General features: G+C 38.4%; 1 long non-coding RNA gene across 1 annotated transcript; it reads left to right on the top strand.

Moving 5' to 3' along the window:
• Positions 1-19620: 19620 nt before the first annotated feature.
• On the top strand, positions 19621-21232 carry LOC145124506 (uncharacterized). The gene is made up of 3 exons (XR_013715642.1): positions 19621-19663; positions 19754-19838; positions 21191-21232. It is a non-coding gene; the product is annotated as an uncharacterized LOC145124506 (long non-coding RNA).
• The last annotated feature ends 1429 nt before the right edge of the window (positions 21233-22661 follow it).

Raw genomic sequence — 22661 nt, 5'->3', positions numbered from 1 at the left:
CGCGTCTCACGAAAGCCTCGCAACCCCAAATCTTGATGTGGTCTAGATTGGGAACTTTTCCAGTCCACACCTCGTGAGGTGTTTTGGCAACCTTCTTTGTAGGGACTAGATTAAGGATATGGGCGGAAGTCTCTAAGGCATACCCCCAAAATGAGATTGGTAGCGAAGCTCGACTCATCATGGAATGAACCATGTCCAACAAGGTCCGATTGCGCCTCTCAGCTACACCATTCAACTGTGGTGTCCTAGGAGGTGTCAATTGTGAGACAATCCCACATTCCTTAAGATAGTCAAGGAACTCAGTACTAAGATACTCACCACCACGATCGGATCGAAGCATCTTAATGTTCCTGCCCAACTGATTCTCCACTTCTTGCTTAAACTCTTTGAATTTCTCAAAGGTTTCTGACTTATGCTTGATTAGGTAGACATATCCATATGTACTAAAATCATCAGTAAAAGTCACATAGAACCGATTAGCATCTCTTGTGGCGGTTCTGAAGGGTCCACACACATCCGTGTGTATGAGGTCCAACAAACCTTCACCCCTAGCACAAGTGCCAGTAAAAGGTGACTTTGTCATTTTACCAAGCAAACAAGATTCACAACTATCATCTGACTTTAGGTCAAATGACTCCAAGACTCCATCCTTTTGGAGTTGGCCTATGCGTTTCTTGCTTACATGTCCAAGACGACAATGCCATAAGGATGCTTTATCTAAGCTAGTGGAAGAGTTAATACACAATACATTATTTCCTAGATTATCTACAACAGATACAGTTTCATACACGCCATCACAAGGTAATGCTTTAAAATAAAGAACATTATTAAAGAAAGCATCAATACTACCATTATTATTATCAAAATAAAAGGTAAAACCTTGTTTATACAATGCATGAAAGGAAATAACATTTCTTGCCATTTCTGGCGAATAATAACATTTATTCAAATCTAATGTAAACCCACTATTTAGCACTAAGGAATAAACTCCTATCTTGGTGACAGGTGAAGCTTTCCTGTTTCTCATGATCAAGTTTATCTTTCCCTGCTCCACATTCTCACTTCTTTTTAGTCCCTGCAAATCACAACATATGTGAATACCACAACCTGTATCAAGGACCCAAGACTTAGAATGAGGTGAGTTATTAGACAATATAGTGTATATACCTGCATGGTTGGGTTTTACTTTCCCATCCTTCAAATCTTGCTGGTACTTTGGGCAGTTTCGCTTCCAGTGCGACTTTTCATGGCAATAGAAGCATTCAGCCTCATTAGGGTTAGCAGAAGGAGTGACGAAACCTTTCTTGGTTTTGCTTGAAGAGGAGCCTTCAAGGGTCTTACCCTTGGTACCCTTGGAAGGGTTCTTTCTCTTCTTCCCTTTGCCATGCCCGATTGCCAAGACATTGGCCGCAGTTGGAGTAGGAGTAGGAGTAGTAACAACCGACTTACCCTTTAGACCACTTTCGGCGGTCTTCAAGAGTCCTTGAAGTTTGCTGAGGGTGACTTCTTCCTTGTTCATGTGATATGTCATGCGGAATTGATCATAACACGATGGCAAGGAGTGCAAAATGATGTCTATTGCTAACTCCTTGGGGAAGTTCACATTCAGCTTCCGTAAACGGTCCACATACCTTTGCATTTTCTGCATGTGGCCCGTGATGGGTTCACCATCCTTCATTCGGGTTGTTATCATGGAGGAGATTATTTCATATCGCTCTTGACGAGCACTTTGATGGTAGCGCTCCATTAAGTCCTGGTGCATCTCAAAAGGATAATTGTCCTCATAGGACTTTTGGAGCTCGGCTGTCATGGTGGTCATCATGATGCATGCCACTTTTGTAGCATCTCTTTCATGTACCTCATATTCAGCAAGCTCTTCAGGAGTAGCAGTTGGCTCGGGTACCTTCAGCTCCTTGTCGAGAACATATTCTTTGTTCTCATACCGAGTGACCATCCTGATGTTTCTGATCCAATCTGTAAAGTTGGACCCATCAAAGATGACTCTCCCACAAAGATTCATGAGAGAGAAGGAGCTAGTAGGGTTTGAGCCAGAAGCATTGTTATTGGAAGACATCTGAAAAGAAGAGGGAATAGATTAGATTAGATATAGAGATAGTCCTTAACAAAACACCCAAATGTAATATTAAGGCTAGGACCCAACACAATATTTTATAACTTAGAAGTGGGATGCCGTAAGCTAAACTATAAGATATTTGAAGGTAGGTGAATGACGATTCACCAATTTCCACCATGAAAAACGAAATATTTAATTAGGTTTTAATTGGTTTAGAAACTCCTAGATTCTTTGAGATTCATTGAACTTTCTTCAATGGCATGTTTCAATCTCGAGTGTGCCCTTCAAGTTTTGTGACTGGGATGCCGAGGATCACAAAACAAGGTGTGAAGTAACCATGCAAATTACTTGGTACCCTTAATGTATTATCCATCAATCGATGTGCCGGTTAACCACACACGCTCCATCGATACTATGATAAACATTAAGTCACCCTTTACCTACCTTGTTAAGTTCAAGTTAGTGTGCCGGTTAACCACACACGCTCCACTAACGACTTAAACAAAGTGTAAAGTGTAATTTCATGGATTAGCACCTTATTCACATTTTCCTAAAATAACTAAGATTGAGAATTCAATAAAGTTTAGTTACTTTAGTATTATCATTATACTTTTAATGAGAATTTATAAGTCCTTGTCCTACCCGTTCGGCTAACGACCCTCCACCGATCAAGGAAGCGGTGGGTGAGAGTGGACACCCATTAAGTTGCCATTTTATAGGCAACAACCTTATACCCCCCTTATAGACCGGCTTCGTGAATGAGGCGTACCAGCGGTAAGACGACTTGATCTTATACATATATAAATATTATTAAACTTATAATATTATAAAGTATAAGGGTTGAATTTTAACTTTTCAAATTCTAGGGGTTGGAACTAAAGTTTTTAATATGACTTTACATGTTCCAAAACTTGAGGGCAAGTTTTGTAAACTTTCAAGACTTTTCATTTCTCATAATTTATGAGTTAATGGTTATTAAAAATGAAGACTCTTCATTTTTTGTAACCTATGTGTTCTTTTAATGGTTATTTATAAATGTGACTTTTGGTTATCCATAACTTAAGAACTAGTTATGGACTCTATTAAAACACATAAAGATCAAGAATTAATCTAATCAATTATTAGCACATAATTTCTATGATCTTCTAAACTCATATGCTTATGAATGTTCATATCAAAAATTTCAAGAATCGTAAGTACATATACAAAACTTGAAATTTTGATACGAGCTTTTGAACAAAACTTCGATTTTCAAGTTTTTTTTTTTTGCATCAAGTATCAAATAAACAAACCAGGCTCAGACACCACTGATGGGTTTTCAGCATTCTAACACTCCTATGGTGTACATGCAACCCTAGAAACCTTGGATCTATGTTTGACTAAGATACATGCAAATAATTATTTTTCCAAGGTTCTTATCCTAACTAGCTTGACATGGGGTACTTGAATCAATTAAAACTAGTAGAATTACTTACCTTGTAGTAGTAGTTGATTGCTTGGAGTTTGAGAGCCTAGCACCAATAATGTGGATGCCTCAAATGGAAGTCACAAATCACCACAAACTTGGAAACTTGAGAGAATAGTCACAAACTTCTTGAAATCGGCCCTCTTAGTTTACACACATCAACTAGTGCCATTTTAAGAACCAAAGCCTCCTTTATATAGTGTGGTGGATTAGGGTTACATCCATGTAAACCCTAATACCCATGTCTTTTCATTTCCATGAGATCCATGGGTTAAAGCTCCATGGAGTATCCATGGACTTTCCATGCAAGCCTAGCCCATTCCAAATAAGCATTATCCCACACTATATAAATACAAGAGCCCATATTTAATTAGTCATACTTTTGATCTCTAAATTAATTCTAAATTAATTATAGATCAACACTAATTAAATAATATGATTTTATATTAATATATTAGAACTTATAATATATTAATAAATCATAACTTATACTATTCTCAAAAGATTATCCGTAAATTGTTCGGGTGAAGTGCAACCCAAATGGACCATGCCGGGTCGGGTCAAGTACATACCAAATATAGTTATGGACTTAGACACTAAATCCAACAGTTAGATCTTCAATTTGGATCTTTGGGGTAGCTTAAAAACGTCTGAATGAGAAATGGACTGAAGGGACTCGACAAGTTGCATGGTCAACACGACGAGTCAGATGAAGAGTGGCCGTTGTGGGTTTCTGCATGGACTCGGTGAGTCAACTAGGGTTTTCACGATTTCTCAAGTTCTGGAAGGACTCGACGAGTCAGTGAGCTGCACTCGACGAGTTGGGTCAACATGGACTGTTGACCTTGACCGTTGACTTTGACTTTAACCAAGGGTTGACCAGTTTGACTTCTGGGAGTATTTTAGTAAATTGGGAATTTATGGAAGTGGTCCTATGGTGAATATAGGTGGTGGAGTTCGTGGCTGTGATTCGAGAGTTTGATCTTATCACTAGAGTTCGACATTTGTGAGGTGAGTTTTCCTCACTATAATCAAGGGTCAAAGGCACCAAGGGCGGCCCTTTTTGGATTGTTATCCTGATATGTTATACGCTCGAGTATCGTATGATCTGTTAGATCGGTATCCTGGTAGATAGGATGTTATTATGCTATTATGATCTGTTAGATCAGTATCCTCGTAGATAGGATGTTATTATGCTATTATGATCTGTTAGATCGGTATCCTGGTAGATAGGATGTTATTATGCTATTACGATCTTTTAGATCGGTATACTGGTAGATAGGATGTTATCATGTTGTTATGATCTGTTAGATTGGTTTGTCTGTCTATAGACTGTTATGTGATTATCTGATATATGTGCACATGTTTGATTAGTGGTTGAGGCTTATCTGCTTTGTGCGAGGGACAATAGACCTGGGCATTCCAACCCGATGGTTGTGGGCCGTGAGTATTCCATCCTGAGGATGATTGGACTCGTAGTATGTGGGCATTCCAACCTGATGGTTGTGGGCCGAGGGTATTCCATCCCGAGGATGACTGGACCCATAGTATATTGGCATTCCAACCCAATGGTTAAGGGCCAAGGGTATTCCAACCTGATGGTTGATTGGACCCATAGTATGTTGTTTGTGATTATGTGTATATTATTGTGTGTATGGGTATTTTGGGGGAAACTCACTTAGCTTCGGGCTTACAGTTTTGGATTTTTTTTTCAGGTACTTCAGATGACCGTCAGAAGGCGAAGGCGTGATCGTACACCTCCTCACATTTTTATGATATGGATTTATGGGATAATCTGATGTTTAAAATATTTTGAAAACACTTTGTAATAACTTAATGGTTTTGAATGGTTGAAAAAGTTTTAAATTGTCTTGATTTTTAAGGGTGTTACAAGGAGTCCACCACAAGCTCAGATCTAAAAGAACAAGCCCTTAAAACGTATTAACTCTTCAATCAACCCAAAATGGGACCAAAAGCATAACAAAACCAACTATGAGGAGATCTAAACATCTACTAGCCAATGTATGAAGTTGATACCTCAAAGAGATTTCAATAAGTGAGATGGATCTGGATGTATGACCTTCCTTCCAAGCAAAGCACCTGCAATCTTCAAAGACCGAAGATCCACTAATCCGAGGCCCAACCTACTGAGTACGCGGGGCATATTCAGCTCGTACGTACAACGTACTCGCCTTAGGGCTTGTACGCTAAGCGTACTTGCCTTAGGGTGTTGTACGCTAAGCGTACTTGCTTGTACACCCAACGTACCCTCGCATACAGCCAACTTCCATTTTAATCTCTTATTCCATAAAGACTTTACACCACAACCTAGATCTGACTTCCTTGGACTGATTAGTTACGTAAAGTTACTAACTTTACATTCATGCATGGCTAAATGAAACTCTTAAGCTTAAAGAGGACTCAACAGGTGACTTAATGCATGCATTGTTGGATAAGGTGTCTAAGTCCATAACTATATTTGGTATGTACTTGACCCGACTTGGTATGGTCCATTTGGGTTGCTCGGCATCTCAACATTTGGATAGACAAAATGTGAAAAAGGACACTTATGATTTATTAATATATTATAAGTTCTAATATATTAATATGAAATCATATTATTTAATTAGTGTTGATCAAGAATTAATTTGGAATTAATTTTTTGATCAAAAAGAGACTAATTAAATATATAAGGATCGATTATGTAAATCATTCATTCTTATGTAGTGGGCTTATGGTTCATGATTCACTAGACTGGGCTAGGACCCATTGGGTGCTCCATAGATACTCCATGGAGGTTAAAACCCATGGATCATAGGGGAAATGAAAAGCCATGCATGTTAGGGTTTACATGGTGTAACCCTACATGTGGCACACTATAAAAGGAACCTCATATGGAGCAAAATCGGCCACCATTACAAGACAAGGAGGGCTAGCCGATTTTGTGATCAAAGTGTTCTATTCTCAAGTTATTCCAAGTGTTGTGGTGTTGTGTGAAACATTTGAGGCATCAAATTTGGGGTGCTAGGATCACAAGGTCTTAAGGAATCCAACCAACAACAAAGGTATGTCATTCTACTAGTTTTTATATTACAAGTACCCCATGCTATGCTAGTTAGGATGAAAACCTTGGAAAAAATTCTTATTTGCATGTATATTAGAGAAAACATAGATCCAAGGTTTCTAGGGTTGCATGTACACCATAGGAGTGTTAGAATGCTCAAAACCCATCAGTGGTATCAGAGACTAGGCTTGTTTTCAATTATACTTGATGCTACATGTTTTTCCAAAGTAGAAATTCTGCCATTTTTGCATCTGACTGCTCACCATGACGTGGCAGTACTTACCAGGATGTGGTGATGCACCTGTGTGCAGAATTTCGAGTTTTGCTGCTGGAAATGGACTAGGATCATTACCCTAAACTGTTTTGGACTTATAAAACCTATTTTTGATGGTGTAATGATTATGCTAATCCATTTACAATGGTTATTATCAAAATTTTAAGTTTTATATGTGTTTATATGATTCTTGAAATTGTTGATATGAATGTTCATGCTTATGAGTTTTAGTAAAATGATAGGAATTATTTGCAAATTATTTGATGATATAATTCTTAATCTAAATGTTATTGATGGAGTCCATAATTTGTCCTCAAGTTATGGATTACCAAAAGTCACTTCTTTAAATTGTCATTAAAGAACCATAGATTACATAAAGTGAAGAGTCTTCATTTTTAATAAACCATTAAACTCATAAGTTTTGAATATGAAAGGTTTTGAATAGTTTCAAAACTTGCCCTTAAGTTTTGGAATTTGCAAAGTCACTTTAGAAAACTTTAATTCCAAACCCTAGAGTTTTAAAAGTTAAAATTCAACCCTTATACTTTATAGTATTATAAGTTAATAATATATATATATATATATATATATATATATATATATATATATATATATATATATATATATATAAATGGCATCTTAATGGGTGTCCATTCTCACCCACCGCTTCCTTGACTGGTGGAGGGTCGTTAGCCGAATGGGTAGGACAAGGACTATAATTCTCATTAAAAGTATAATGATAAATATAAAGTAACTAAATCTTTTATAAATTCCCAATCTTAGTTACTTTAGGAAAATGTGAAATTGGTACTAACCCATGAAATTACACTTTGTACCTTACCAAGTCGTTGGTGGAGCGCATGTGGGTAACCGACACACTAACATGGACTAGTAAGAGTGGCAAAGGGTGACTGAATATTTATCATAGATCGGTGGAGCGCGTGTGGGTAACCGACACATCGATTAGGTGATAAAGATTAAGGGTACCAAGTTAATTTGCATGGTTATTCACACATTGTTTGTGATCCTCGGCATCTCAGTCACAAACTTGAGAGGGCACAATCGAGATTTAAACATGCCATTGAAAAGTTCAATGAATCTCAAAAGATCTAGGAGTTTCAATCCAATTAAAACTTTATAATTTATTTTGTTTTCATGGTGAAAATTGGTGAATCGTCATTCGCCTACCTTCAAATATTTTATAGCTTGGATTACGGCATCCCTCTTCCAAGTTATAAAGTATTGTGTTGGGTCCTAGCCTTAATATTACATTTGGGTGTCTTATTAAGGATTCAATATCTAATCTAAACTTGTCTTTCTTCTTTTCAGATGTCTTCCAACAATGCTGCTTCTGGATCTTGAAGACCGCTGAATCTAGTCTTAAGGGAAAATCGGTTATTACTACTCCTACTCCTACCGCCTCCCCTGTTCTGGCAATCGGGCAAAGTAGAGGGAAGAAGAGGAAAACCCCTTCGAAGGGTACCAAGGGAAAGTCTCTTGATGGCTCCTCTTCAAGTGGAACCAAAGCTGGTTCTATCACTCCTTCTTCCAACCCAAAAGAAGCTCAATGCTTCTATTGTCTGGAAAAGGGGCACTTGAAACGAAACTGCCCCAAGTACCTGCAAGATGTGAAGGATGGGAAGGTCAAGCCTACCCATGCAGGTATTTACACTATATTGTCTAATAACTCACCACATACTACTTCTTGGGTTCTTGATACAGGTTGCGGTATTCATATATGTTCTGATTTGCAGGGCCTAAGAAGAAGTGAGGATGTGGAGCACGGAAAGATAAACTTGATCATGGGGAATAGGAAAGTTTCACCTATCACCAAGATTGGAGTTTATTCTTTGTTGCTAAGTAGTGGGTTAGTGTTAGATTTGAATAAGTGTTGTTACTCGTCTGAAATGGCGAGAAATATTATTTCTTTACACGGTTTGTACAAACAAGGGTTTACTTTTTCATTTGATAATGAATGTGGTGGTATTAATGTTTTTTATAATAATGTTCTTTACTTTAAAGCATTACCTTGTGATGGTGTATATAAAACTGTGTCGGTTGTAGATAACTTAGGAAATAATGTATTACATATCGATTCTTCCACTAGTTTGGATAAAGCATCCTTGTGGCATTATCGTCTTGGACATGTTAACAAGAAGCGCATAGGCCAAATCCAGAAGGCTGGAGTCTAGGAGTCATTTGAATTAAATTCGAATGATAGTTGCGAGTCTTGTTTGGTTGGAAAAATGACAAAGTCACCCTTCACTGGTACTTGTGCTAGGGGTGAAGGTTTGTTGGATCTCATACATACAGATGTGTGTTGACCCTTCAGAACCGCCACAAGGGATGCTAACCGCTTCTATGTGACTTTTACTGATGATTACAGTAGATATGGTTATGTTTACTTAGTCATGCATAAGTCAGAAACCTTTGACAAGTTCAAAGAGTTTAAACAAGAAGTGGAGAATCAGTTGGGCAGGAACATTAAGATGCTCTGATCCGATCGAGGAGGAGAGTATCTTAGTACAGAGTTCCTTGACTATCTTAAGGAATGTGGAATTGTTTCACAATTGACACCTCCCAGAACACCACAGCTTAATGGTGTGGCTGAGAGGCGCAATCGAACCTTGTTAGACATGGTTCGTTCCATGATGAGTCGAGCTTCGTTACCAATCTCATTCTGGGGGTATGCCTTAGAGACTGCCGCCCATATCCTTAATCTAGTCCCTACCAATAAGGTTGCCAAAACACCTCACGAGATGTGGACTGGGAAAATTCCCAATTTATACCACATCAAGATTTGGGGTTGCAAGGCTTTCGTGAGACGTGAGACTCAGGACAAGCTCGAACCTCATAGTGAGCGGTGTATTTTCATTGGCTACCCACAAAATTCTTTTGGTTACCTCTTCTACAGACCTAGCGAGAATATGGTCTTTGTGGCAAGGAGAGGGGTCTTTCGAGAGAGAGAGTTTATAAGCCAAGGAAACAGTGGGAGACAAATTGAACTTGAATAAATTCAAGAGTCAAGCGGTGAAGGAACCTCAAACCCTAGCAGTCAACCTGCGGAGGAAACTCCTGTTGATGAATCCGTACCTCTGAGGCGTTCCACAAGAGTTAGGAATCCACCTGAGCATTACTATGGTTTTCATATTACTGTGGAAGGTGATGAATTTATCAGTGATAGGACACTAGTAAATCTGGATGAACCAAACAGTTTTAAGGAAGTCATGGCAGGCCCTGAATCTGCCAAATGGAAAGATGCCATGGATAGTGAGATTCAGTCCATGTATGACAATCAAGTTTGGAACTTGGTTGACAATGTACCGGGTCGTAAGACAGTCGGGTGCAAATGGATTTTCAAGAAGAAGACCGACATGGATGGGAATGTGCACACTTATAAAGCGCGACTGGTTACGAAGGGCTTTACTCAAACACCGGGAGTTGACTATGATGAGACCATCTCACCAGTAGCGAAGATTAAGTCTATTAGGGTTTTGCTAGCCATAGCTGCATTTCATGGTTATGAAATATGGAAAATGGATGTCAAAACCGTTTTCCTTAATGGAAAGTTGGCTGAGGATGTTTACATGTGTCAGCCAGAGGGTTTTTTCGATGCAAAGCACCCTAATAGAGTGTGTAAGCTTGAAAAATCTATCTATGGATTAAAACAAGCGTCTCGCAGATGGAATCTTTGTTTCGATGAGAAAGTCAAAGTGTTTGGCTTTTCGAGGAGCAAAGATGAGTCCTGTGTATACGTTAAGGCTAGTGGGAGTATAGTTAGCTTTTTGGTATTGTATGTCGATAACATACTACTCATAGGAAATGACATCCCAACCCTGCAGGAAGTTAAATCCTGGCTTGGGAAGTGTTCGCTATGAAGGACCTTGGAGAAGCTGCATATATCCTAAGGATAAGGATATTAAGAGAAAGGAGTAAGAAACTAATTGGACTTAGTCAAAGTACCTACTTGGATAAGGTGCTGAAAAGGTTCAGCATGCAGGATTCCAAGAAAGGTGACTTACCAATCCAGAGCAACGCCAAACTGAGTAAGACTCAGAGTTCGAGTACAGAGGCTGAGATAGCTGAGATGAGTCATGTACCATATGCTTCCGATGTGGGCTAAATCATGTATGCTATGACTTGTACTCGCCCTGATGTGGCCTTTGCTTTGAGCATGGTCAACAGATATCAAGGGAATCCGGGCAAGGATCACTGGACTGCGGTGAAGAATATTCTCAAGTACCTACAGAGGACTAGGAACTGGGTCCTTACCCTTGGTGGGAGTGATGACTTGAGAGTAGTAGGGTATAGTGATGCTGGTTTCCAAACTAATAGGGATAATTTACGCTCTCAGTCGGGCTGGGTCTTTACCCTAAATGGAGGAGCAATTACTTGGAAAAGTTCCAAACAGGAAACAGTAGCTGATTCAACTTGCGAATCAGAGTACATAGCAGCAAGCGAGGCAGCAAAGGAGGCAATATGGCTAAAGAACTTCATTGGAGACCTTGGAGTTGTACCAGCTATTAAGGAGCCTATGGAGATTTTCTGTGATAACGAGGGTGCAGTTGCCTTAGCTAGGAACCAAGGGATCATGGCAGATCCAGGCACATCGACAGAAAATACCATTTCATTAGACATCGGATAGAAGAAGGACTCCTCGTGGTGAAGAGGGTATCATCGGATAAGAACCCAATAGATCCCCTCACGAAGGGACTGTGTAGGACTAAGCATTTGCAGTATGCGAGGCGCATCGGGCTGAAGGATGATATTAGTTTTACAGATTAGATAGCTATTTCTAAAACTTGTAAAATGTAATTGACATTTGATGATTAAATAAAGGTTATTGTTTATTTATAAGTAAAGTGTTTCTATCTTGTGTCAATTGTTTACTATTGTTTCAATTTTGCATGTTTTGACTTCCAGAATAATTACTTTATTCAAACTCTCCACAGTCAGTCATATGTTGGAAGTAGATATGAATCAAGACTGTCATGAATTGGGTTTGTAGATGTCTAGGATGTTAGACATAGCAAAAGTTGCTACAACATTCATGAGTGGTCATAAGTTCTGAGTATTGGATTCAACCCACACTAACTTGTATCACTTCATGGAAATTATCTCGAGTGATCCTGAGACGGTAATATCATATAAGTCTCCAAACCTAGAGATATGAGTTGTTGATTATGAGTTGGTTGTGCATTGATTGTACGAAAACTCATCGGTAACTCGATGTTATAAAACATAGTTTTGTGTATGATTCAACAAGTAGTTAGTACAAGCATATGAGTCGAAGTTTATGTGTTCCTTTTAGTCCTTGGAGGATTAAAAGCGATATCTGGGCTCCTCGATGATTTTGTTTTGACCTATGTATTGGGCCCGGTCAGAACCAAATTGATGTGTTCAGTTTAGTTCTATGTCAAACAAATCGGAAATCGGGAAACAAATTTCTAGACAATAAGTATGACGTTGTTCCATGTATTTGTCCGGCTGATATCTAGAACATAGGATTACATGATCACTTATCTTAAATGGCGCATCATCATCTCAGTTCCGTGAGACTTTGAAAGAGCTACGATTGCTGGTCGGTTCCTGAAGTCATACTTGAAAGTATAGTTATTAAGACTTATCGAAGTGGGAGACTGTTGGATAAGGTGTCTAAGTCCATAACTATATTTGGGATGTACTTGACCCGGCTTGGCATGGTCCATTTGGGTTGCTCGGCATCTCAATATTTGGATAGACAAAATGAGAAAAAGGACACTTATGATTTATTAATATATTATAAGTTCTAATATATTAATATGAAATCATATTATTTAATTAGTGTTGATCAAGAATTAATTTGGAATTAATTTTGTGATCAAAAAGAGACTAATTAAATATATGAGGATTGATTATGTAAATCATTCATTCTTATGTAGTGGGCTTATGGTTCATGATTCACTAGATTAGGCTAGGACCCATTGGGTTCTCCATGGATACTCCATGGAGGTTAAAACCCATGGACCATGGGGGAAATGAAAAGCCATGCACGTTAGGGTTTACATGGTGTAACCCTACATGTGGCACACTATAAAAGGAACCTCATATGGAGCAAAATCGGCCACCATTACAAGACAAGGAGGGCTAGCCGATTTTGTGATCAAAGTGTTCTATTCTCAAGTTATTCCAAGTGTTGTGGTGTTGTGTGAAACATTTGAGGCATCAAATTTGGGGTGCTAGGATCACAAGGTCTTAAGGAATCCAAGCAACAACAAAGGTATGTCATTCTACTAGTTTTTATATTACAAGTACCCCATGCTATGCTAGTTAGGATGAAAACCTTGGAAAAAATTCTTATTTGCATGTATATTAGAGAAAACATAGATCCAAGGTTTCTAGGGTTGCATGTACACCATAGGAGTGTTAGAATGCTCAAAACCCATCATGCATGTGACCAAAATTTCCATATAACTGTTGGATAAGGTGTATAAGTCCATAACTATTTCTGGTATGTAGTTGACCCGACCCGGCATGGTCCATTTGGGTTGCATGGCACCATGCAATTGGATAAACTAAAATGAGAGAAATAACACTTATGGTTTATTAATATATTATAAGTTCTAATATATTAATAATATTATTTAATTAGTTTGATCAAGAATTAATTAAGTGATCAAAAGATAACTAATTAAATATATGGGTAGAATATGTAAATCTTCCATATCTTATATAGTGGGCTAAGAGGCTCCATGGATTATCAAGTTGGGTTCCACCCATAGGATGCTCCATGGATGCTCCATGGGAGTTACAAACCCATGGTTCATGGAAATGAAGAGTCATGACACATTAGGGTTTACATGGTGTAACCCTAGATGTGTCAACAGTATATAAGAAACCCATTCTCCACCAAAATAGGGGACACTAAGAAACAAGAGGGCTAGAGCCGATTTTGCAAGTGTAAGATTCTCTCAAAGTTTACTCCTTTGCATTTGGTGTTGTGTGAAGCATTTGAGGCATCACACTTGGGGTGCTAGGCTCACAAGGTTTCAAGGATCATAATCAACAACAAGGTAAGTTATTCTATCTTTCATTCAAGTTAAAAATGTTCCCCATGTATGCTAGATAGGAATATAACCTTGGAATTCAACTTTGCATGATTATTAGACAAACATAGATCCAAGGTTATTAGGGTTGCATGTACACTTAGGAAGTGTTAGAATGCTCAAAACCCATCAGTGGTATCAGAGCCTAGGTTTGTTTGTTATTTTTTTTTTGTGTGCAAACAGCTTGAAAAAAAATCGTTTTTCTGTTTTCTGCTCGTATGAAAGTTTGCACATTTGTTGCTGGAAATGGACTAGAAACATTACCCTAAACTGTTTTGATGTTTCAAAGCTTGTTTTAGATGGTGTAATGTTTATGCTAATCCATTTACAATGGCAATTATTAAAATTATAAGTTTTTTTAAGTGTAATTTTTGATTCTTGAAAGTGTTCATATTCATGTTCTTGAACTTATGAAGATTAGATGATCATAGGAATTGTTTGTAACCTTCATGGTAGTTTAATTCATGATCATAATGTGTTTTAATGGAGTCCATAACTTGTCCTCAAGTTATGGAAAACCAAAAGTCTCACTTTTATTAAAGCCATTAAAAGAACACAAGAGTTATAAAAAATAAAGAGTCTTCATTTTTATTACTCAATTAATTCATAAGTTATAAGAAATGAAAAGTTTTGGAAGTTTACAAAACTTGCCCTCAAGTTTTGGAACATGTAAAGTCTTGATTAAAACTTTAGTTCCAACCCTTAGAATTTTAAAAGTTAAAATTCAACCCTTATACTTTATAATATTATAAGTTACTAATATATATATGTATAACGTCAAGTCGTCTTACCGCTAGTACGCCTCATTCACGAAGCCGGTCTATAAGGGGGGTATAAGGTTGTTGCCTATAAAATGACAACTTAATGGGTGTCCACTCTCATCCACCGCTTCCTTGATCGGTGGAGGGTCGTTAGCCGAACGGGTAAGACAAGGACTTATAAATTCTCATTAAAAGTATGATGAATATTATAAAGTAACTAAATGCTTTTATTAAATTCCCAATCTTAGTTACTTTAGGAAAATGTGAATAAGGTGCTAATCCATTAAATTACACTTTACACTTTGTTTAAGTCGTTGGTGGAGCGTGTGTGGTTAACCGGCACACTAACTTGGACTTAACAAGGTAGGTAAAGGGTGACTTAAGGTTTACCATAGCATCGGTGGAGCGTGTGTGGTTTACCGGCACATCGATTGAGTGATAAACCTTGAGGGTACCAAGTGATTTGCATGGTTACTTCACACCTCGTTTTGTGATCCTCGGTATCCCAGTCACAAAACTTGGAGGGCACACTCGAGATTGAAACATGCCTTTGAAAAGTTCATTGAATCTCAAAAGAATCTAGGAATTTCTAAGAACCAATTAAAAACCTAATATTTATATTTCGTTTTTCATGGTGGAAATTGGTGAATCGTCATTCACCTACCTTTCAAATATGTTATAGCTTGGATTACGGCATACCTCTTCTAAGTTATAATATATTGTGATTGGATCCTAGCCTTAATATTACATTTGGGTGTTTTATTAAGGACTCTCTTAATATCTAAACTAATCTTGTCCTCTTCTTTCAGATGTCTTCAAACAATGCTGCTTCTGGCTCTAATCCTAATGGCTCCTTTACCCTTATGAACTTGTATGGGAAAGTCACTTTTGATGGATCCAACTTCAATGAATGGATCAGAAACATCAGGATGATTACCCGCTACGAGGACAAAGAATATGTCCTTGACAAGGAGCTTAAGGAGATTGATGAGACCACTGCAACTCCCCAGGAGATCGCTGACTTCCGGGCACATGAAAGGGATGCTACAAAAGTGGCATGCATCATGTTGGCCACCATGACAGCGGAACTCCAAAAGTCCTATGAGGACTTCTACCCTTTTGAAATGCACCAAGATCTGAAAGAAAGATACCATCAAAGTGCACGACAAGAGAGGTATGAAATCATATGCTCTATCATAACAACCACGATGAAGGACGGGGAATCCGTCACGAGCCACATGCAGAAAACGCAAAGGTATGTGGATCGGTTGCTGAAGCTTAATGTGAACTTCCCTGAGGAGCTTGCAATAGATATCATTTTGCACTCCTTACCATCGTGCTATGATCAATTCTGCATGACAAATCACATGAATAAGGAAGAGGTCACACTCAGCAAACTTCAGGGACTCCTCAAGACCGCAGAAACAGGTCTTAAGGGTAAGTCGGTTGTTAACACTCCTACTCCAAACTCCACCCTGGTTTTGGCAATCGGGAAAGGTAGAGGGAAGAAGAGGAAGAGCTCTTCGAAGGGTACCAAGGCTAGGACCCTTGATGGCTCTTCTTCAAGTGGAACCAAGAAAGGTTTTGTCACTCCTTCTTCTGACCCTAAAGAGGCTGAATGCTTCTATTGCCATGAAAAGTCACATTGGAAGCGGAACTGCCCAAAGTACCAGCAAGATGTGAAGGATGGGAAAGTTAAACCCAACCATGCAGGTATTTACACTATCTTATCTAATAACTCACCCCATTCTAACTCTTGGGTCCTTGATACCGGTTGTGGTATTCATATCTGTTCTGATTTGCAGGGACTAAGAAGAAGTGAGAATGTGGAGCATGGAAGAATAAACTTAATCATGGGGAATAGGAAAGATTTACCTGTCACCAAGATTGGAGTTTATACTTTATCGCTAAGTAGTGGGTTTAGTTTAGATTTGAATAAATGTTGTTATTCGCCAGAAATGGAAAGAAATATTATTTCCTTTCATGCATTGTATAAACAAGGTTTCACCTTTTTATTTGATAATGAAGTTGGTTCGATTAATGATTTCTTTAATAATGTTCTTTATTTTAAAGCATTACCTTGTGATGGTGTGTATGAAACTGTATCTGTGGTTGATAACTTAGGAAATAATGTATTGTGTATTGATTCTGTTAATGATAATAACTTGGATAAAGCATCATTATGGCATTGTCGTCTTGGACATATAAGCAAGAAACGCATAGGCCAACTCCAAAAGGATGGAGTATTGGAGTCATTTGACCTAAAGTCAGATGATAGTTGCGAATCATGCTTACTTGGAAAAATGACAAAGTCACCCTTCACAGGTTCTTGTGAGAGGGGTGAAGGTTTGTTGGATCTTATACACACGGATGTGTGTGGGCCCTTCAAACATGCCACAAGGGATGCTAATCGTTATTATTTGACTTTTACTGATGATTACAGTAGATATGGATATGTCTACTTAATCAAGCATAAGTCAGAGACTTTTGAGAGGTTTAAAGAGTTTAAACAGGAAGTCGAGAATCAATTGGGCAGGAACATTAAGATGCTTCGATCCGATCGAGGTGGTGAGTATCTTAGTTCAGAGTTCCTCGACTATCTTAGGGAATGTGGGATTGTCTCACAATTGACACCTCCCAGGACACCGCAGTTGAATGGTGTAGCTGAGAGGCGTAATCGAACCTTGTTGGATATGGTTCGTTCCATGATGAGTCGAGCTTCGCTACCAATCTCATTTTGGGGGTATGCCTTAGAGACTGCCGCCCATATCCTTAATCTAGTTCCCACAAAGAAAGTTGCCAAAACTCCTCATGAGATGTGGACTGGTAAAGTACCCAAACTAGACCACATTAAGATTTGGGGTTGCGAGGCTTTCGTGAGACGCGAGACTCATGATAAGCTCGAACCTCGAAGTGAGAGGTGTATTTTCATCGGCTACCCACAGAAATCCTTTGGTTACTTCTTCTACAGACCTAGTGAGAATGTGGTCTTTGTAGCTAGGAGGACTTTCTTTAGAGAGAGAGAGTTCATAAGCCAAGGAGACAGTGGGAGGCAAGTTGACCTTGAAGAAATTCAAGAGTCAAGTGGTGAAGGAACTTCAAACCCTAGCACTCAACTTGAGGAGGAAACTTCTGTTGAGCCAATTGACAAGTCTGTACCTCTGAGGCGTTCCACAAGGGTTAGGAATGCACCTGAGCATTACTATGGATTCCATATTACTGCGGAAGGTGATACACTTATCAGTGATGAGACGCTGATAGGTCTGGATGAACCTAACAGTTACGCGGAAGCCATGGTAGGCCCTGAGTCAGCCAAGTGGAAAGAGTCAATGGACAGCGAGATACAGTCCATGTATGACAATCAAGTTTGGAACTTGGTTGAGAATGTACCAGGTCGTAAGACTGTAGGGTGCAAATGGATCTTCAAGAAGAAGACCGACATGGATGGTAATGTACACACTTATAAGGCACGACTGGTTGCAAAGGGTTTCTCACAAACTCCGGGAGTTGATTATGATGAGACCTTTTCTCCAGTGGCCAAGATTAAGTCTATTAGGGTTCTGTTAGCCATAGCCGCATTTCATGACTATGAAATATGGCAAATGGATGTCAAAACCGCTTTCCTTAATGGAAAGTTGGCTGAGGATGTTTACATGAGTCAGCCAGAGGGTTTTGTCAACACAGAGTACCCTAATAGAGTGTGTAAGCTTGAGAAATCCATTTATGAGTTAAAGCAAGCACCTCGCAGATGGAATCTTTGCTTTGATGAGAAAGTCAAGGAATTTGGGTTTTCTACGAGTGAAGATGAATCTTGTGTATATGTCAAGGCTAGTGGGAGTATATGTGACAACCGTCAAATTTCAGTCAATTCAAAGTCAACAAGTCAAACCGGTCAACTCCAATAACCCTTGTATGCTAGGGTTTACGTTATGTAATCACTATACAATTCGCTATTTTAATGAGAAATCCTTATTTGGAAAGTTCATGTGTTTGATTTTCCTTAGCCTTAACGGTGCTAAACAACGAACCAAAGCAATAAAACACTATTGCACAATCATCGGGATTGTGTACGACACTAAAACACGGTTTAATGGGGTTTACGAACCTTGCGTTGTGAAGCCGGACACTCAAATTAATCACAAACGAAACCTCTCTAAATCGTTTTCACTCTATTTGAAATCTCTCCCAAATCTCTCCCAAATCTCTCTCAAAAGTTACTTTAACTTTTTGTAATCATTTGGGTCATCTCGACCCTTAACCGGGTCAAAAATCGCTTGAAACTGGGTAAAAACGAGTAAAATAGCTTTAAGGATCCGAAACCGGAGCTTCAGGACCGAAGCCTCGCATCCGAGGCCTCTGATCCGAAGCCGAGGCTGCGTCCGAGGTAGCGTCCGAAGGTCCGAAGCCTCGTCCGAGGTTGCGTCCGAAGTTGCGTCCGAAGTTGAGTCCGAAGCGAGCATCCGAGAGGTCTCGCAGACAGTCCATTTTTACCGGTTTTTCGACTACGACTTCGTTTTAACTCCGTTTTTCATTATTTTAACGTGGGATTTTCACCCAAAACTTTATTTTATAAACTAAGGCCCCAAAATATATAAATCTCCAGGGTTTTTATAAAATATATTAAAAGAATTGGTGATTGAACTAATTATTGAGGGAATATTTGCTTTTCCTTAATTTATGGCAAAAGCAACCCACTACCACCTCACTCTATGACCAGCCACTCCTTCCCACTACCCCTTGTCTCCTTAGTGGACCTTTACAGCCAATCTCCAGCTCTTCCCACGTTCTAAGAGCTGGAGGATTGATCCTCTCTCCTCATTCTCCATAAAACTCTTTCATTCTACACTTAGCAACCAAGAACACTCTCCCAAAATTCTCTCATCTTTTCTCTCAACTTCAAGAACTTCAAGGCTTTCTCCAGGGATTTCTTTCTTCAATTAGTAAGTATCTTCATCATTCACATAATTATTAAACTCCATTCTACTCAAATCATTGATATCTTACACAAATTCCATCTTATTCGGTGTTAGATTCTCGAATTATCAAGACATCTTCTTAGTATTCTTGAGTTGAACACTTCCTCTCTCTCACTTTCATCTACTGAAACCACAAAAGGTGAGTTCATACCCATACATTTACATGTTTTTCTTAAGTTTTAAAGGGGTAATACAAGTAAAATCATCAAGAACACAATTAAACTTTTTCTAACAGATTGCATCAGAAAAGATGGACGTTAATCACGGACTGTTTTGGTCAACTTAAAAATTTTAGTTTTCAAAACTGTTTTAGGTGCAAGTAGTTCAAACTCTTAGCTTTAAAATGACTACTTGCACATCTCCAAATGATTTTTCTACAATTAATGGTGATTTTTACAAAACTGCCTGTCATTTCAGAGGCAAACCCCGACCAGTCTGTGATTATGAACATTTTCACCTCTGTTAGAGATCACTAAAAATCATGATAAAATTTACGAACAAAATAGACTCATATTCCAAGCTCTCAAAATTTGCGGATTTGGATTTAGAGCTGTGATGATTTTTCTATAAATTTTCTAAGAACGGTAACAGAAACTGTTTTTAACGAAAAGTTGCTGTTAATTTCATTTCACCTTGTAACATGTTGAGCAAGGTGTATATCTTTATGTGACTATATGTTACTGCAATATATGACATTTTATCTTAATATTTAGACACACATCAGTTTACAAATGGATTTGGTCATATAAAATATAAAGAATAACAAGTGATTATAATCAAAGTACAATCGATACATTCAAACATTAAATAAACTATTTTGAATATAGTTTGCATACATTACCACGTACTACCCTTGGTTGATAAACTATAATAGGTATAGTTTATGATACATTACATAACACATACATTTAAAAAGGGTACATTTATACAAAGGATATTTTCATTAAGCAAGGTACGGCCATACGGTACCAAGTTTTCATAACACGTAATTCCGTTAATGACTTGTGAGACAACTGCTTCAAATTACCATTAAGTCCTGTATTGTAACCAGAGTCTCCTTGAGGGAGAGCGTGATACTTGTGTATAGATCTATATTGGGTTTGACAAACCCACACCTAAACTGCATGCAACAGTTAGACCGATAGGTCTGGGGTGACAAATGTCATAACATTTCCGACGCCTGAAGAACGTCGTTTTAGGCCACCTTGGTCATAGTATGGTTATAATAAACTCACATAAAGTATTAACAAACATTGGAATTTACGGGAACTTCATTAATATTTAACGAGTTTATGTCGATTTAAACTTGCATTGTTTTACTATAAATATGACAAATTACTTGTACATTTCGGACTTTGGGTTTTAAGACTACATTTACACATTAAGGAAAATATTGGATTTTTCTAACACGAATACTACTTTTACAAACGAAAAGCTTATGAACTCACCAACCTTTGTGTTGACACTTTTTCAAACAACTTGTATTCTCAGGAAATCATTAAACAGGTAATCAAGTGCTTTTGAGGATGGGACGCTAAGGCGTCTACTATTTCATATTTTATCAATATATTGTAATTGATTCGTAAACATGTAATTCATACAATGATGTAATTTTTTTCAATTATATATATGTTGGTTGTGTTTGCTTGAATTACTATTACAATTGCTGTTATGATACTATACATGAAGTCCTCCACCCCCGGACGTTTCCGCCATCCTTGGTTTGGGGGTGTGACAGATTGGTATCAGAGCGCAGTTTATAGTGAATTAAGTATATCAAACCACATAAGATATACAAACTATAAACACAATTGGGACTAATAGTCTCTGATTTGTGCATTTTTCAAGTAAATATACTTTTAGAAAATAAATGATTCTTTTTATTAAAAAGTATAAATACATGCATACATGCTCACATAGTGTCATAACTAGAAGAACATAAAATAAAAGAAGAGGAGTTGTACATTATGGGTATGCCTTGGTATATGTAAGTCAAGTCTGGGAAGGATATAGCCTGATCAACTATATCTGTCCGGGAATTAACTTGCATATACCGGGGGATGGTCATGATGGACAATAAATCTAACAAACTCGTCTTACCGCTAGTACGCCTCATTCACGAAGCCGGTCTATAAGGGGGGTATAAGGTTGTTGCCTATAAAATGGCAACTTAATGGGTGTCCACTCTCACCCACCGCTTCCTTGATCGGTGGAGGGTCGTTAGCCGAACGGGTAAGACAAGGACTTATAAATTCTCATTAAAAGTATGATGAATATTATAAAGTAACTAAATGCTTTAAGAACTCAAAACTAAACATTTACAAATACTATAGGAGTATTTTGTGTTACTATAATAAAAATATTTTATACTTTCATTTTACCTCATAACCCAATGTATTGGGTCAATAAAAAGTATAAAATCGTATGTATCGTAAACATACCGGAAAACAACGTAATAATATACTTTATGTATAAAAGATTTCTCTCCCTATAAATACACTTTTACTAAAAGTACATTGGTTTACGACTTATGACAGAACCATGCCGCCAAGAAGAAGACCAAGACCTTCCAGCAACACAGCAACACCTCCTCCGCCGCCGCCTCCACAGTTTGATCCCGCGATGTTCCAGGCTGCAGTAACAGCAGCCGTAGCGGCCGCAATGTTGCAGATAGGGACCAACGGAGCTGGTGGTTCGGGATCGGGAGCTACACACTCTAACCACGGAGACAGTACGTGGCGTGCAAAAGAGTGTTCATACAAGGACTTCACAAATGGCAAACCCGACAACTTCAATGGAAGCGGGGGAGTCATCACGTTGATGCAATGGTTTGAAAAGATCGAAGTAGTCTTTCAGGTGTGCTCCTGCCCCGAAGCGAGCAAAGTTAAGTTCGCAACCTTAACCTTCACCGGTCGGGCCCTTACTTGGTGGAACTGCCGGGTTAAGTCACTTACTCTCGAAG

This window comes from Lactuca virosa, chromosome 7 (genome assembly GCF_052849685.1).
Source record: "Lactuca virosa cultivar CGN04683 chromosome 7, Lactuca_virosa_CGN04683_v6, whole genome shotgun sequence".
Lineage (NCBI taxonomy): Eukaryota > Viridiplantae > Streptophyta > Magnoliopsida > Asterales > Asteraceae > Lactuca > Lactuca virosa.
The sequence above is the reverse complement of the archived record's forward strand: the minus strand, read 5'-3'. Positions and strand labels throughout refer to the sequence as shown.